General features: G+C 37.9%; 1 protein-coding gene across 3 annotated transcripts in view; it reads left to right on the top strand.

Moving 5' to 3' along the window:
* The first annotated feature begins 218 nt into the window (after positions 1-218).
* The window catches only part of LOC122811527 (transmembrane gamma-carboxyglutamic acid protein 2-like), a 1149160-nt gene continuing 1139248 nt past the window's right edge, over positions 219-10130 (top strand). The window contains exon 1 of one of the 3 annotated variants that reach the window (XM_044083417.1): positions 219-452. The gene's annotated coding sequence lies outside the window, so the exon portion shown is untranslated. Of the gene's footprint in view, positions 453-558; positions 890-10130 lie in introns of those variants that run through there. The other 2 variants (XM_044083418.1, XM_044083419.1) reach the window with 2 other exon arrangements.

The raw sequence follows: 10130 nt of genomic DNA, 5'->3' as shown, positions 1-10130 counted from the left end.
GCCCCTGGCATTGCATTCTCCGTTCAAATTCCAGGTAGCCGAATGGAAAACACTAGACACTGGTGGCAACGAAGAAATTCTCAACATTAAAAACTAGCTAGCCTAGTGCACATAAATAACCCCTACTCCTTCACTTTTTAAACTGACACTTTCTTAATGTAAGCACTGCACCTGGAAAGCGAGTAGATAAAAACGAAATCTGAGTAGTTTCCAGTAGAACAGGTAGATCGGGGACCTCACTTTATTTTGCTCCTCCTCCGTTAGTACAGTTACACGCCCTACAACTATATTCTCCCGGGGTAAGCTAAAGAAAAGAGGCAACAAGGGAACAATTTTGATAACGCTTTGAATTTCTTGTTTCGTTGGTTAAAGTGGATGTAATTGTGTGGTTGATAGAGCTAATTATATTCCAGCACAGAAGTTCTGTGACAGAACAGCAAGGAGAATTAAAGGTTTGTGATTGAGAAGCAAACGGGTCTGGTTAGTTGTTGTTTCCTGTATATATTTTGTTGTTAGAGCTGTCCTTGCATAATTTTTTCTTCTTGTAGTGATAGGTTGAGTCGTTCTTCAGCATTAACTCAACACACACACGTGTGCTATCTTCTTTATATTGCCGCGAGTTAACTCAATTTGGAAAGGATTTGTAAACTGTAATGTTTGTGTTTGGCAAAAGTGATGTAAGGTGTGGAGTCAAGGCACCGAGTAAACGATGCGCTTATTTGGAAACGGTAGAATATGGCTACTTGGAAATTAGATTACATCAAGGATCCCAATTCCCTTAGCACATTACATAGAAAAGGGATACAAGGCACTAACAAGCGAAAAGAAAAAATGGGGAAAACTCGGTGGCGCACCATACCTGTAGCTGTTTAGGAACCCTAAATTAAGTGTGAGGATATTCATTCTTACAATATTACTTTGTATAAACAACTTTTTTCCAAGTATTTGTTGTTGCTTTAGCGTGGAAGGTGGTTCTTAACACTCAGAGAGACGGAATGTTTCTATGTTGTTTTCTCATTACATTTCCTAATCGGGACACGACCGGTTAGGAGGTTCACGAGCAGTATGACAGCGCAGGAGCTTATTACACCTGTGAGTTGTTGAGTACGTAGCACAGGTACCGCCCAAAGAGGCATACGAGCAGTGTGTCAACACTGAAGCTTACACCTGGGAGGTGTAGAGGGCGTAGCACGGGGGTTTAGAATTGGAAATTTGAGTGCTGAAATCGCATCAAACATTTGGGAATGTGGTTGTATACCACAGAACAGAAGAGGACGGAAGCAGACAGTAGTCTGACTAGAATCTCTTAAAAAAAAAAATACTGTGACTAGTATCGACAAGCTGAAAGAGGGCAACAGCGGCCAACTGAACAAGCACATTGAATCAGCAGTCTGTAGGCTTACACCACCCCAATCAACATAGTTCATATTTTCCTTAATCATTTAGTTGTAAAACAAGCTGATAGACACGTTTAAATTAATAGTAGATAAAAAACATTTAAATCGGCTATCGTTTTAGGTTTAATTGTGTTTGTCAGGAAAATATTCGAGCAGTATTTTTTCGTGAGAATTGGTACATCCCAGAGTAAACGCCCCAGTGGTGCCAAACGTAGAGGAAAGAATATACAGGGTGGTAATGTAGTTTAGTAACCACACCATTAAGGGTACAAAAAGCTACAGAAACAAAAGGAAGAAGATTTAGAAGTGTGATACTTGGCTTATTGGGTTGCCTACTTGTGTTACTGTCTTTTGGATACACTGTCAGTCCTGCTAAACGTGTAAACTGCATTCCCAGATGTCTTGGAAAAATTCATTATGGCTTCCCTTGCAGTGTTTTTTATCTGCTGCATCTAGTTATTATTATTTTTATTATTAATATTAATTTGTGAGGGGAAAGTAGTGCCCCATGATGCCGAGTTGTTAATCTCTTATGACAAAATGTAATCACCTGAAAGTTTTAATTTTTTCTAAAGTAGATGTGTGTAGCTTAGTCTGTTTTATTATGACTTTCCTGTACATTTTTTTTCTTTCATTTTGGTAGTGTCAATAAGAACTCCCTTTTATGAGGGCTACTCCTCTCACATAAAGAAGTTAAGGGATTGGCAGTGTCACACAGTATGCAAATGCTGATGGGATTCAAATGCATGTCTCAGGTTTTGCATACCAGGACATTTAATTATAAGGTATATTGTTTTCTTTTGCTAATTATTCTGTAAATTATTTTAATCTGTCTCTCTTTGAGGAAGATGGATCTCAAAACTGAATACTTCAGCTAGCTGGTGGTGCCTTTTATTACACAGTTTATTAACCTTGTTGTAACAGTGATTCATTACATTACTGTATCTGGTATCTTTAAGCATGCTTTTTTTTTGTTCCTCCAAGAAAAGCTGTTCCATCTTAAGCTCTTCATAACTGATATGTGTACATTTTACAAAAAAAGTTCTCCAAGGATGTATCTTTCCTAAACAGTGTATTGGCTATGAAGGATAGTTTGACTGGAAGTATTAATTAATTAAATTAATAAGTATCCTCTTTGTTTACTGCTATTTCATGTTTTGTCTTCTTTTAGGTAGTGTGACAAAAGCCCCTCCGGTCTTTTTTGCTTCTTAATGTTAGAAACTTTTCCCACTGTTATGTACTTCTGGTTTTGTTCTTTCAGATGTACCGCTGATTTGCATTGAATATATGTTGTGCATATGACCATTATTCCATACCTTCCAAATTGTGTGTCGCCCTTCCCTTCTCATCTTGTACTTTTACTCTGTGCAGAGCATTATACTTTATGTACATGTATACTCCTTGCTTAGCTCCACCACGTAATGTCATTGTACAATCTTTTAATATGACCTGTACCCTTTAGTTTAAACCCTTAGCATCATTTGTCATTATTTACAGCTTATTGTGTACCCTCTGCATTATGTTGACTAGTTTACTCTGGCCCTTGTGGTTACATTATGTGGGATTACCATATACTTTGCTGAAGCCTAGGTAGGCCACTTCTGGTCAACTGCTTCAGTCATAACATTAGGTTTGCTCATGCGAGTATTCCACTGCTAATTTCTGCTTCCTTGCTTACTGCACCCATGGGCATTGAGGTAGTTGTTAATTCTGTTAATGCATCACTTAAGAAAAAAAAAAATCCCTTCTATCAAGGTCAAAGTAATAGATATGTAGTATCTTGCCATTATTGCCCTCACATCATTAAATGAGATGTCTCTTATGATGTGACATCTATTAGATTTTTTAGGATCCTTCTGTGAGGGTAAACTGTCATGTCTTGACTGCTGTTGCTTACAAATGCTTTAGATAGGAGAATGTGGACTTATTACCTTTGACTGGGGTACATTTCAAGCCAGTTAATACTGTTCGCATATGAACACAATGATTGGCATAAATGGATATCAGTCAGTCTAGAAGTTTATTGTTTTGTGTGTGTGTTTGTGTCTTTTGAAGATGTGTTTTGGGTTGTAGTTTTGTAATCAAAGGCAATGTTAAGACCAGTATTTTTGCATATAATAGCATTACTGTCAATGTGTAGTCCATCAAGAAACATTTTTTGTTTATATACACTCTGGCCTCTGACATCTTCCATTCATCTGCTCCATCCCCCAAATATGTCTCTCTCCCCTAGCATCCCATGTCACCCTTTGAAGGTGTGTCTTCCCTCCTGGGGCGATAATATACAACTGTGGCACACTTTTCTTGTGAAAGAAGGTAGTTGTGTGGATTACAAAAAATACTAGGCACTAGAAGGGAGATCAGGAGCTTACAGTTGTACCTTTTCAGTTTCTGCAGGAAGAATGAGGATTTTAACTATGCAGTTCATGCTTTTGCTTAGATGCCCTCTCTACTACTGCCTAAGCATTTTAGTTCTGCACAGCCAGCCTACTGATGCTCTGAAATTAGTTGGAACTAGACCCTTGTAAGCTGCACACCTTCTCTCTTGGAAAAGTGAACTGGCTGTCTGTTTCATCTTCCATTCCTCAGTTAGCCCTTAAGCTCTAAGCTTGTTAGTTATGTCCAGAATTCTGTTATTTTCTAGTGCCTTGTCTATGGGTCAGTGAACCAGGGGAGCACAGCAACAACAACAACCTACCAGATGCATGGTGATCATATATCTACTTTCAGGCACCTACAGATTGCAGAAATCTGGTGTATTTTAAACAGCACTTCCATGGCATACAGAAGAAGACAAAGATGTACATTAGAATTCCCCTGGTCCATGCCACGTACTGTGAAAGTGGAAAAGATAGCATAATTCTGAGGTGCATTGTCAGATGTGTGGAATCAATGACTCTGATTCCATTTTACAGGCCTCATCCAACATATTGCATTCACCTCTGAAGAACATATTTAGAGAAGGATATGTAAAGTAGAGGGTTACCACAATAATAAAGGTTTACAGCCCTTTAAGTGTACTCATGGGAGAGAGAAGATAATTACATGGATAAACTGCATAGCGAGGCAAATTGAAGGTACCGGAGGAGGATGAGAGAAGAGGAAGGGGCATGACTGAGCACTTTTTGGGGAAGATCCAAAACATTATGAATTGTTACACCATGGAAATCATTGTGGTAATGCCTCATATCTTTTGAGGGGATAAATTACCCGTGATGGGTAGTTAAGGGGAAGAGGGCAGTACTGTAGGCTATTTTCAATGCTGTCTTGATTGTCCAACACATATGTTATATATTACAACTTATTATGTTTTTGTTTAAGCTAATACTTTATATTACCCAGCTCACTTCTTAGAATTTATACATAATTTTGTCAAGTAAGGATTTCAAACTGTAATCTGTATTGAGTATCTCACCAGTTTAACACTGTTTACATTGTAGCTCTGAGATATATTTTGTTAAATATGTCCTTATTACTTGTCTGTACTTTTATGTGGAACTTTTCTCCCCAGGCCTCCACTGAAAATGGTCTTATACCCAGTCAGACTATCCTGGTAAACAAATGTAAACTAAATAAATGAATAATTATGTTCATGTATTCTAGAAGAATAATCTTTAAATGAACCTGTGTGAACAAGAAAAAATACATTGCTATAGTTAATGGAAATGCTTTGAAATTTTGAGGAAGTGACCGGCTAACTTAGAATTAGTATGTTTTGGTAAATGGTGCCAGTCAGTTTCAGTAAATCAGTGCATTGTGACTCATGATTTTGTAGTGGAATGCAAGCATTTTCTCAAATGGAGGCATTGCTAAGGGCTCTCTCTCTCTCTCTCTCTCTCTCTCTCTCTGTCTGTCTGTCTGTCTCTCTCTCTCTCTCTCTCTCTCTCTGTCTCTCTCTCTCTCTCTCTCTCTCTCTCTCTCTCTCTCTCTCTCTCTCTCTCTCCTCTCAAAAGTGCAGTGACCTTGAAGTTGATTATATTAGTAGCAGAGGTGCTGGACCAGTAAGGAGATAGGATTATATTAGGGATGCTGGACGAACTGATAAGTGGGGAGCTTTGTCCCCTAAAAAAACATTGGTGAAGTGAAATTTCTTTCAGCCTGTCTTGTTTTACTGTAGGTTCATTTGATTGTCTCACTTGCTACTTGATAAACATGGAGTCTTTCAAAAATGTTTACAGAGAAGTCCTTTTTTGAGTGGTTGATGCAGTTGTAGATGTTTACACAATGGTTGATTTGACATGACAGGACTGTCTTTGCATTTTTAAGTGTATATGTCCACATGTAACATTTGCTGGACTGCTCTTTATGCTTCTGTGAAAGCCACATCTTTGCAGTGCAACTCCTTCACTTTTGTGACAGTCTAGTGCACACTACAGAAAAAAAATGAAAATGTTATTTACAAAGTGAAGTTTCGGCAGCTTCACAAGTATAAGCTCTCTAATTATATTGTAGAGAAAAAAGATGTTTCAGTTAAATCTACCACTATTCTGTCTATGCCATCATAAAACTCATAAAATGTGGAGAATGCTCTCCCTCTGTACCCATGCCTCTGATAGTGAAAATATTAGTTTATATTTACCATGGTTTATGTCTGGGGAAGTAAGTGTTTTTTCCAAAATCCATGTTCCCTGAAACTATAATGGGAAGGGATTAAAAATGTTTCATAAATGTCCATTAGATGAGATGTTAAACCAAGGTCCCTTCTGCTGGTGCTGATGATGGCTCAGCTGGATGTAAAGGATCCCACAGCACCCACTGGGTCTCCTCTGAAAAGAGGCCATTGGGACTAACTTGGTCAACAAAACATAATAAAACTGTGCATACTAGAACCTTGAAAGTTTTGGTGAAATGGTAGCCATCCTTGTTAGAAGGGTCCATATCTTTCACTGCAAACTGTATCAGAGCTGAATTATTAGCAGAAAGCGTTCCCTCAACAAATTTAATCTAGTTTCTCAAAAGCCAAAGCACCAGCTTTACATGTTTGGAAGGTTGTGTGTTTAGAAGTTCAGTACTTACTGGTTTTGATACCAGTGGTTTCATGTGTGGATTGTGAAGGGTTTCTTTGGCTGAATTTTCAAATGGTAGGGAGAAGTATGAAAGGGTATGCTGTGAAAAATGTTGATCCCCGGTTCATGGGCTTGAAATTCAAACTCTGTAGAAGCCATCTTATAGAATTCTTTTATTTTCTCCTTAAACACACTGCCTAGATTACAGAATATGGAAATTTTGTAAACAAAATTCAACAGTATGACCAAGTAGGCAGAGTAGATGATTTCCACAATAACTGAACATAGATAATTTAGAGGTAGCTAAGAATGAAATATGGTATACAGCTGTTTGTTTTTATGATTTGAAGATGGGCCCAGTGATGTGGCTGATTTTGAAAATGCATTGTAATGCTTTCTAAATGAAAGCACAACTGGCAGTTTAAAAAATAGCTGTAATGTTGAAGCAGCATATATCTTTGCAAATGATAGTTTCAAATGTAAATGTTTTTTTCTCATTCTTTACAAATTATGCCTGAATGTTTCATGTTGTTTTTCCATGATGTATAAGTTGATGCGTCAAAGTGGTGGTACTTTATTGCTTGATAAACAAGAAATAATAAATATTAAAAATCTGGAACTTTTAGAAACGTTTTTGGCTTTTCTAACTTTTCTACCACAAACTGCACTATATAATCAGACTGCACTGTTGTGGTCCCTTTTGAAAATGGTAGCGTTTATAAGACAACCTGTGAACATGAGATTACCCCTAAATTGTCAGCTTGTATTATTTCTTCTTTGAGGTACCACAGCATATACTGTACTTCTTGCAATAACATTTGGACATGCCAAAAATATTTTGAAGGTTTTGTTTCTGTAGTCCAGGAACAGGTATTGTTAGTTAACTACAAGAAAGTAAATGTATGTAGTAAAATGGGCTCCAGCTAAATTCTAAAAAGTGTAATATCATCACCTTTGATAGACATTCCTTCTTCTTGTCACACTGTCTAGGCAACACACCTCTACATAATTAAAAGTAGTTAGGGACCTTGGTACTTTTTTAACTATTTTATATAACACGACTGTCAGGAAATCATTTTCTTTATCCCAGCTAATTGCCAAAGGAATATCGTCAAATTCTAAAGAGATAATTACTCCTTTATACTCTGCATTGATCAGGCCAATTATCAAGCACAACACCCTCTGGGATGTGTCTTCCTAAATATATCAAACAATTGGAGTACAAAGTTTAACGACCAAAAAGATCACAAGCTACCAAGAGAGGCTGGAAACTCTATCCCTTTATTCAGGGTCTTACAAACGTAAGAGGGGAGATCGGTACATCACTTACTGTGCCATTAGAGACTCAATTGTCTTGCTGCTGTTTCTCTGTAAGTCCAATATCTCCCCCAGCTAGAACCATGGACTTGAATCTTCACCAATGGATAAGTAAAGTATGATGGAGGGAATAAACTGCATGAGGGTTAGTAGTATAACTCACTGCTTCCTAACACTGTACAGTAAACTTAAACAGTGCAATTCATTGTCTTCTTTTAAAAATAAACTTGATGAATGCATGTGTATGCACAAATTTACTCCAGAACTGACAGGTGTGAACCTCTTGGAGAAAGGAGGTACTGCCTAAGAGAGGGTATTGACGAGGTGAGAATGGTCATGAGACTGTGTCCTTGGAATACATATGAATCTATGGATCTTGATAGAAATGCCTGCCATTTTAGTATAGAAGATTAAGGCTAACAACTGCTACAAGCTTTCTGCTGTAGTCCTGTGAATGATTCCCCTCAGACTCCATTTACATAGTGTCAGTCTTAACCAAATCACTTACCAGCACAGTGTTACTTTATTACCCCTGAAAAGTAGTTTTCTCTTCTGTATCTCTGTTTCATTTTATTTGTTTAGGCAGGTTAACAAAAAGAACCATTTTCCTGTTGGATGTTTGCTTCAAAGCACTTATCCAGTGACTGTTTGTAATTGTAAAAAAAAAAAAAAAAAATTGATGAAGGTCACAGTTACATCCAGAAGATACACTGGTATTAGACTTCAAGAGAAAGTAAATTAGATTAAAAAAATCTTTCCATTACAGATATTTGAAAAACTATTATCAATTCTTTACATGTAAAAGTAGATTCAGTGAATGCAGAACTGATGTACATTTTATAAACAAATCACACAACTTAAAAATGAGATCTTTCACAAAACAAAAGCTACCAGTTATTATAAATAATTGTTATAACACTAGTAAATAAAACATACAAACTGCTTCTGTTAAATAAAGGGATTTTTCTGTTAAGTATTAGCTTGAAAAATCCCTTTAAGTATTACAAACATTGTTCCAGCTACACCTTGGTATACGATCATTGCTGGACATGTGGATTGTGCAGCATTGACTGGCATGTGCATTAATTAGACCAGGGGGCAGCCTTTGTAGTTCAACTAACTCACAAGTGGATAAATGCTGCACTGCCTACACAACCAACATAGATTGTTGCTTAATCAGAGCTGAGAGATGTATCAAGCTTGGTAATTGAGGAAGATTGCAGACAGTAAAACTGATTTTTTTTTTTTAAATAATGTTTCTGTTAGCTTACCAGGTATGATGGACTGTCTAAAGGCAGCTTTTCAACCATGACCAGTCAGGAACGGTAACCTGTAACATACAAGTTTGGTTATGAGTAGCATGGTTACAGGTCTATATTTTTACAGTTACACTGAAGATGCATTCCATATGCTGAGTACAGTAATGCTTTCAGAAATAGTCGTATATTGTCTGCTACCTACAAAGGAGGATGTACTATAAAAGATGGTGAAATTTAGTAGGGTAAGAGTAAACCAGGGCCATGGACAAATATAGTACAACACAGTAACAATGACTAGATTTGCTTATTATTTCCTAAGCTCAGAGCTTATATAATGCAACTATTTCCTCATTTTGCGGCAGTGGTGGTGCAGCAGTTAGCATTGTCGCTTCGCAGAAAGAGGTTCTCCTGCTTGATTCTCAGTTGGGGTGCCTTCTGTGCGCAGTCTGCATGTCCTCCCTGTGGTTGTGTGGGTTTCCTCCAAGTGCTCTGGTTTCCTCCCATTTTCCAGTAGGTGGATTGGACACTCTAAATTGGCTGTAGGTGTGTGTGTGCAAGAGTGAGTGGTATGGATGAACTACCATGGTACAGCTAGTCACCCAGCGGTGTAAACCTTGGCTTGAGATGATTGCCATTGTTGAGGTGACACCCCAATCCTATTTGCAGAATGGGAAAAGGGGTTGAGGATAGATGGATGGATGCTGATGTCAATCAGTTGTGTTTTAGTTGCAGTGACTTTGCTGCTAGCAAAGTCACCTGGGTTTCACTAGTAAGCCCAATATCTGAGGAGTCACCTGGGAAGATAGGAAAGGTAGTGGTGGTTTTACTAGCTAACCCTACCCCAGGAGAGAAGGATCTTCTTATGCATAAGATAATAGCCCAGTGATGACACTGATGGGTATGCATGTCAACCTTGTAAATAGTGGGGCATACATTGACAGATATTCTCTGCCTTAAGAGCCTTCTATCATTGTATGTCAGATGCTGGGGGTGGTGGTGAAAGGTTAGGCCTTAAAATAAAAATTCCTGCACTAGTGAGTGTGATGTTGCACTATCTCAGTTGCATCTCAAACAATGGAAGTAATGAATTGGGTCTGAGAGGACAAGAAGAAGCAGAGGTGACAGCTGATAGTCCACTGTGGCACAAGAGA

The sequence above is a fragment of the Protopterus annectens genome, chromosome 9.part0 (genome assembly GCF_019279795.1).
Source record: "Protopterus annectens isolate FY-2018-M chromosome 9.part0, PAN1.0, whole genome shotgun sequence".
In the NCBI taxonomy this organism is placed as follows: Eukaryota; Metazoa; Chordata; order Ceratodontiformes; family Protopteridae; genus Protopterus; species Protopterus annectens.
This window is presented reverse-complemented; position numbering and strand designations above follow the sequence as displayed.